Consider the following 8,365-nt stretch of genomic DNA (forward strand, 5'->3'; position numbering starts at 1 on the left):
GTTGTGATCCTGAAAAAAAAGAGGCTTGAAGTTTAAAGAACAAAAGGTATGCATCAGGATGGGATTGCATGGGACCAGGATACTTGAGGGACTGCCTCTCCCAGTTACATCTGCCTGTCCCATCAGGTCCAGCAGGAGAGGAATGTTGTGGGTCCCATCTACAAAGGAGTGTCATCTGACGTGACCCAGGAGGAGAGCTTTTTTTGGCCATGGCACCCACCTTTTGGAAGATCATCCCCCTGGAGCATAGGTTGGCCCCAACCCTGTTGATCTTCTGGAAAGCCCTGAAAAAATGGCTCTGCCATTGTGCTTGGGTATCTGGTGGAAGTGAAAAGATTCTTCAGTAGCTGTGCTGAACATGAGGTACTGTCTGGATTCTGCAGCTGATTATCATTATTTTTCTGTTTTTATTGATGGTTTGTATGTTTGTAGGCTTTTTTATTAATCTGTTTTTTTGTTGTTGTTGTTTTGGGTATTGCTTTAATTGTTGTGAGCCACCCAGAGTCACTGAAGTGAGATGGGCAGCTACACAAATTGAATAAATAAATCAATAAGGATAGAAAGGTATGTAGTGGTATAGCGAAAGGGGTTTGTGTGAACTAGATTTAATTATATTTTCTTTTTTTTCTTACCTTATGCCTTTAACTCCTTTTGTTTACTATTTTTTTTTACTCAATTTCTGTGCAGCACATAATGTTGTTTATCTTGAAAGGGAATACTATGATATGTATGGCAGATGGGCTAAAGTCAGCACCATAAGTAGAATAGGATGGAGTCATAGCTCAGGTATGGGTAATAGGGACGGAGTACATGCCCAATATTGTGATCACGCCCCAAATGATTGTTCAGCTTTTCATCAGATTGAGACCTAGTTCAGAACATATCCCTTCACTGTCTTGTATGTCAGTGTTTCTCAACCTCAGCAACTCTAAGACTTCAACTCTCAAAATGCTGGCTGGGGAATTCTGGAAGTTGAGGTCCACACACCTTAAAGTTGCCAAGGTTGAGAAACAGTGTTGTAGGTGGCAGAGAGCTTGGTAGCTTTGTAATGTGGAATTCTGATTTAAAATAAATTTAGAAATCATGTGCCATGTTTTATATCCAGAATGGGTGAGGAAAAATAAGGGGTTTGTTTTGTTTTGTTTTGTTTTGTTTTGTTTTGTTTTAAAGCATACACACTTAAAAATTGGTTATAAATCATTCCAGGCATTCTTTGCTCTTTATGTTACACTCACGTTCAGAAGAAGGAATTCTTTTTACCAGATGCTTTCTAGAAGATCAAATGGAAGAATAGCACTTCAAACTTAAGCATTTCTCTTTGGGGTCTCTTCCCCGCCCCCCATTACTGAACAGTGGTCCCAATATGTCATTTCACAAAAGTGCATTAAGAGATCAAGTGTCTTCTTTTGTGTTTTTGTAATTTTTCTGGCCTCTGCACTTTTAGAATTCTGTGGAGATTGTCCCTGTCCATAAGAATGCATTCAAATATTTACATTAATATTTTCATCAATCACTGAATCATACAGAATTATTCTATGCTGGGATTCTTCTAGTTCCTGAATATAATACAGGAGTCTGCATCTTCTTTTTTTCTTTCTAGAAGATGACTAGCATTAAATGGGCTCCAGATTTATATTGTTGAGTTTGTTCTTTCCAAAAGACATTCCAAATAATAATTGCCTATGTTTTTCATTCTATTTTTTAAAGTATTGTTTTGGCCCTTAAGTAAAAGATAATGTAGTCTTTTATTACTTGATGTGTCCCATTTTTAGCTGTGATGCTGATCTGGTAGCAATTTTTCATTTTATTGCTCAAGTAAAAGATGGCCATTCACATTTAATCATATCAACAGATTACCTCAACGAATACAAATGTGTTACATTATCTTTAAATAAACGAATACCAATATGTTCCAGGGTAACAGAAGTAATTGCATATTGATAACGGTTATTATCATAAATCATGGTTGCTGGCATAAAGTGCACTTGTATTTTTTTTAATAAGGTGAAATAATATGATCTTTTCAGAGTTGGTAGAAAAGCTATGTTCCATGCACAATATGGCCTCATTTTAATATAGCTGACAGTCCCAGAGAACAGATGACAAGTAAAATGTAAAGTTGTGAATTGCTAAAATGTTGTAGTGATTGGAAATTGTAAATGGAGATGTGATTGGAAATGTAGTGGATATTGGAAGGGCCTAGGCACTGTAAATGAAGAAAAGACACTATCTGAAGCAGGCTTCAGAAGCCTGCATTCCATTCCCCCAATGCATCTGATAAGAGGAACAAGCCCATTACTATAAAAATATCGCCCAGAGTCATGCTTTGAGTCAGATGGGCGGTGACTAAATTCGAAATATAAATATAAAAATAAAAATATTGAACAAGATATAGTTTTGTATTTTACTGCAGTTTGCAAAATAATCTACAAGACAATATGATCCTAGCTTGCTACTGGGGCTCCCACTTCAGACAAACAACTTTCTGCAGTTAATTTAAAATGGAAATGTATATATCCAATCTCCTCAGGGTCACAGTGATAGAAGAAGGATGGACAGGCTCCTCTACATCATGCTAAGTAGTGGCTTCATGCTAAATCTAAATTAGATTACTGTGAAAGATAATGTTCAGATAATACCTTCATCCCAATACGACTTTACCAGATTAAAAAATATGAGAAATTAGTCATAAACATGGAATTATTTGCTTTGGTATTTAAATAGCCTTTTCCCATCCTGATACTTTCAGAAGGCTTGGCCAACATTCTGTGATTCCCACCACATCTGGAGAAAGTCCCATACAGGGTGACTTTAAAAGTCCTTAAAAAGTATCTTGGGGTACCCTGAAAATAATTTCCAGCCATGGAAAATCTTAATGTTATTTTTTAAAAAGCAATTTCTTGGCCTACAGCAGCCTTTCTCCACCATGTGACCCTGGAGGAACCCTTGAAATATTTTTCAGGCCTCAGGGAACCCCTGCACATTCAGGCTCAAATGTAGGCCAGAAGTTACAAAATTATTGTATTTGTTTCATGGGTAGGCCTGTGTACATGCATTAACAGTGGTCTTAAACTAAAAATAGAGAATAAAACTTACCTCTTTAATGTGAAGTTGCCCGAATTTGAAATAATTCTTTAAATAAATTGTGATCTCCCAGGGAACCCCTAGTGACCTCTCACAGAACCCTGGGGTGCCATGGGGCACTGGCTGAGAAACCCTGCCCTACTGTATCTATGTTGAGCAAAGTGTATCCATAAGTGTACCAAAATGTATCTTATCTCTAGCAGCATAATTTTGATATATTGATTGGGCATCCAAGGAATTGCAGTCCTATTGTTTTGGAAGGCACCAGGTTGGGGAAGGTTGGTTTACAAGATGAATCTCTCTCTCTCTCTCTCTCTCTCTCTCCCTCCCTCTCCCTCTCCCTCCCCCACCCCACCCATGTTTTTTTTCCTGGCACAATAGGAAGCAAAAAAAAAAATCAATGAATTATAACAGATATGTTCTGGAACAATAAAATGATTCACTCATAATTCAAAGCAGAGACTGAATATCTATAATCAATTATGTGAAAGCTCTGATAAATAATTTTCCTGATAACTCCACAAAGAGAAGCCATTTCAGTAATTCATTTCAGCAAAATATTTTAATCATGAGAACTGCATTAATATCCAGGGAGATACAAGTTGGGGATCTGGCAACTTTTCAGTTTCACAAGGAAAAGCCATTGTTTTCTAAAGCTCTGACTGAGCAGTTCGGTCCGATGTACATTTACATAGATGCAGTTCCTGCATGAGAAACAGCACTTTTAGAGCTATGCAGCTAAATTCAAAATCCGTCTTCAAACAGTGTTCTTCAAAACCATGCAGCCAAAATTTTTATCAAACAATCTGTAAAGTATCCTGCATGGATGACTTAAGCTACATGAAAAGCAAAACATGTGTCTTGAGCTGCTTCCTTTGGCAAGTTTTCAATAATCTATAAAAAAAAGAATGATGAACTTTTTTACCTGATCCTGAAAGCTGACTTTTGAGAGGACTGAATGAGGCTCTGCTGAAATAAACATTTGCATTGTTTTTCACAGATAAAAATTATGCCCATATGCCCACTTCATGAATCCTGTTGATCTGCCATGCAATATAAGAGGAATTATATGTTAATTCTGTTAGGGACCAACATATAATTAACATATAATAACTCTTCACCAGCTGTTGCCCACCAATTCAGCGAAAAGAGGAGAATCTCCCTACTCCTCCACCTCATTGCTCCATTGATTAGGCATAGGGGATTCCTGCAAGATCACCCAATTCCCCTCTGCGTAATAAGGGTTCTGTTTTCTAGGCACATTGAGCAGAACACAAATGGCTTGCAAAATTCTTCACCCAACTGATGAGCAAAAAAACTGGGTGGATGGTTTCTTCAGGAAGAAGGGTTTCCCTCCATTTTCTTAGGGGCAGGATTCTGCTTTAGCTGTTGTAGCCCTGCTTTTCCTTCTTCGAGATTCAACTGAAGCAGGGGAACCAAGGGATGGTTGTACTTGTACAGGAAAAGTATGGATATTCCCATATACTCCTTGGCTCCCTTGTCACTAAGTATAAGAACACCATGTTCCACCCAACTGGATTTCACAAAAATATTCTTCTCCTTTGGAAACAAAAATTGGAAAGCAAATTCTCATTCATCAGATTGAATGAGAAGTTGTAGAAAAAATGCAGACTTTTATTTTTATTTTATTTTGCCATCCAAAAAGGTAGAGGGAGGAATCACACTCATCTCCTTAATGGAAGGAGAAGGAGAAGGAAGTAGAAAAATGACAGAGCAGAGAGAACCTATGGCATCCCTGGGAGTGAGTGTGTATCTCTCTGTGGGCCTCCATGAATCCCCTGTGTATTTTTTATCAGTATGTATGCACATTTTTGTATCAATGTTCTCAAGTTCATGTTTTGCTTCTCAGTCACCCACCTCTAGAATATGGTCCTTGAGAAGCTTCCTATAAAAGTATGTTGCTGGCCCTTGGAATCAAGGAGATTCCCAATGAAAAAACTACAGCTGTTTATCGCAGTTGTATATCCTTCAACTCAGGACTAAATCCAAATCAAATTCAAGGGTTCTTATTCCAGATATGTGGTTATAGCTTAGTATTTGTATTAGTCCAGGCACATGAGTATTCCAGAAGTTTGGCTCTCAAAATTAATTAATTTGCCCAAATTTTCAATTTTGGTATGTGATAATTTGGATTAATAGCCCCTCCGCCTTTTAAAATCTTTATTCCCATATATTTTGCCTACATGGAAAAAAAGATTGTCACAATAACCTTCAAATGCTCCCTATTTCCATCACTTGCTAGTTTAGTGTTGTCAGCATTTTCATAACGCTTGTTTTTTTTTTCCTGATAAATTTTCCCATCCTTCATTTCTAATAAATAGGTATCTATAGTGATAATTAGCTGTTGGGAATCTTTTTTTGTTGTTTTATGGTAGTGTCACTTTTCTGCATGAATGCTCTTGTCCAAATTGCACTTGATGTTTGCAAATAGTCCAACTGTAATTAGGGCTGAAAATGCTTCATACATTTTTCAGTATCTGTGTTGCCAACATCTGCTTAGAACAATTGGGTAGCAATAAATACTTGTAAACAAAAATGAACGAGCAAGCTATGTAGAATCAGTTATGAACTAATGAGACACTGGTGATAATCAGAACTGGTTTTAATAATTCTTTGCACATTGCATGCTATATAAAATGCTCTAGAATTATTTGTCTTTTTTATTATTTCTCACAATAAGCCAGTGAGGTCATTTCACCCAGATAATGCTTTCCCATGTTAATGATGTTTGATTGCAGGTTACATGGTTATGGATCAACACAAACATTAATTTTTGCATGCAGCTGTATGCAATTTGACCCTTCCTTCTCCTTCCTGCAGGTTAACAGAACTAGGAAAGCAGATTGTGGAGCAGGAAATTTATGACAGATTTTTATCCCCACAGCAGAGCTGTTAAAGTTGCAGGTGCCCTCAGGTCTTTCAGCAGTGGGCTGGAAGAGACTTTCACCAAGCTCATGCTTGTTGATTTTATACGACTGGTAAACAATCCAATGTGATCATGGGCAAATCCAAGGGGCATACTGACCAGCAATAAAGCTCAAAAGAAGTCATTTTTAGAGCTGTGCATACTTGGAAAGTGATTTGGAATACTTTGCATCTTGCACCAACATGGCAGCTCTACATTCTTTATTTAACAGCCTGTCTTTTCTCAAGCTTTCACATGAGCTTGAAAAAAGGTACAGCTTCTTCAAAGAGTTCATTCATTTCAAGGTAAAGTGACTTGTAGCACCTTTTCCTCCCAGTTTACACAGAATCATTTTTCAGAGGATGCATAGTCCTAGTGAGGTTCTCCCTCTTCTTGTAAAATCTTCTGAATGAAACTCAGAGACTCCACCTACAAAGGAGTGAGGCTTTGATCACATGGTTGCAATCACCATCTTGATTGTTTTGACCCCACCCCACCCCATAGACACAGTTGGGAGGAAGGAAAATGAAAGATTTTATTTGCAGTGGTACAAGTCACATAGTTTTAATTTGGGAGAAAAAATGAAAAGTGGAATTATGATCACTTAAAGATCCATTATCCTATAGATCTTTTGTATGGGTGTATGACAGATTCCTATTTTTCACAACTTCATTGTTGCAAGAAATACGAATCATTGATAAACTTAATATTTTTCCTCACCTACCCCAAAAGAGAGAATGTGACTAGATTTTACGTTTGGCCACTAAAAAAAAATGTTTTTCATTATTTTCATCATCATAATCAGTTCTGCTTTAACAGTGCTTCAAGGATTAATTTTTTAACCTTGGCTCCCTTCTGAAACATCAACAAAATTGAATCCTCAAAACATAATTCCAAATTACCTCTTTTTTTAGTACTGGCAACCACATGTTCTCTGTTGTCTGATGAAAATGGATGTTTACAGGGCCCTTTGAGCTGAAATTGATTTCCTTAATAGTTTTATTGAGCTATGGAGAATTTCTCCCTCTTACACTGCCTGTAAGAGTTCTACAGAAGAGAAGAAGACCTTGAAGTCTTTGGAAGGCCTTATTCATACAAAGCAGTTTGCATGGCCACAGTGGTATATTGTTCAATAGATCTTCTGTAAGAAGCCACCTTCTCATAGAATACATCAGCAATTCAGGGGAAGTCAAGCGAGTTGGAGAACAGAAAATGTTTCACTACCATCACTGCAGTGGCCTTGCTTAATACAGTCAAAACAGAGACCATTGGTCAGCAAGATTGCTGTTGTAGTGGCAAAGAAGTGCACATGCATTTGCACTCCACTGAAACACAACAGTCTGGGAGTGCTTCAAGATCTGGCCTGGCTCTTAAAAATTCAGGTGGATTACTGTAATATACCTTGTACAAGGTTGCTTCTGAACAACCTTGTATAGGGTATATTTGTACTTGTATTTGTAGATTTCAGCTGGTACAAAATGTAAAGATCAGGTTGTTTGTTGGAGCTGATGTTGCCAATCATTTGGCCCCAATTGTATTTCTTCTTCAGTGGCTTTGATTTGTTTCTGGGCATAATTGTAAAACACAACATGGTTTGCAACCAGGACAGCAAAAGGGCTGTTCCTCCCATACTTTTGAATTCCTTAAGGCTGGATAACCATTAGATGGCAGTAAAAAGACACAGAAACCCTTTGTTGCCATCTTATGGCTTCCAGATTTGTGCAGCCCAGATGTAGTAGTCCTACCCAAGAAATCTGCTACACTTGTGATCACTTGCAAAAGCATTATTATTTGGGATATAAAGCAGGGCCTTTTCTGCTGTCACACCTGAGTTCTGGAATGCTCCCCTCAAGATGCTTGGCCTTTTTCTTTTAAATGTTAGGAAAGCTAAGGCTATTTTATTTATTATATTTTTTTACTTGCAGCAGGGGTACCATTTTTATGATGAAATTATATGATCTTGCTCTTGAATTGGAATTGTTTTGGGTAATCTAAACTGTTTTTTAAAGCTTTACATGTTTCAATTCTCATGTTATATCCATCTTTTAGGAAATCATGCAAAAGCATGCAATTACTGGTGGGAAAGTATGTACTGGGGAAAATTACATTTTTAGAAGCTTGTATTAGAGAGATTTGTAAAATCAGGTGAAGTAAAAGTAAGATGTATAGGAAAATATGCAAATTATTTTAAAAGGCAACAACAACTTAGGGGAATTTTCTGAGTCAGACAATTCAACAGAAAATCAAAACAAGTGGCTCAAACATGGACCAAATTTTCACTGATCCTTAATAAACTATCCTGATCCAATGGATGTTCAAGGGTAACCTTGGCAGGTTGATACCTCCACTTGTAGA

The sequence above is a fragment of the Candoia aspera genome, chromosome 1, assembly GCF_035149785.1.
Source record: "Candoia aspera isolate rCanAsp1 chromosome 1, rCanAsp1.hap2, whole genome shotgun sequence".
NCBI lineage: Eukaryota > Metazoa > Chordata > Lepidosauria > Squamata > Boidae > Candoia > Candoia aspera.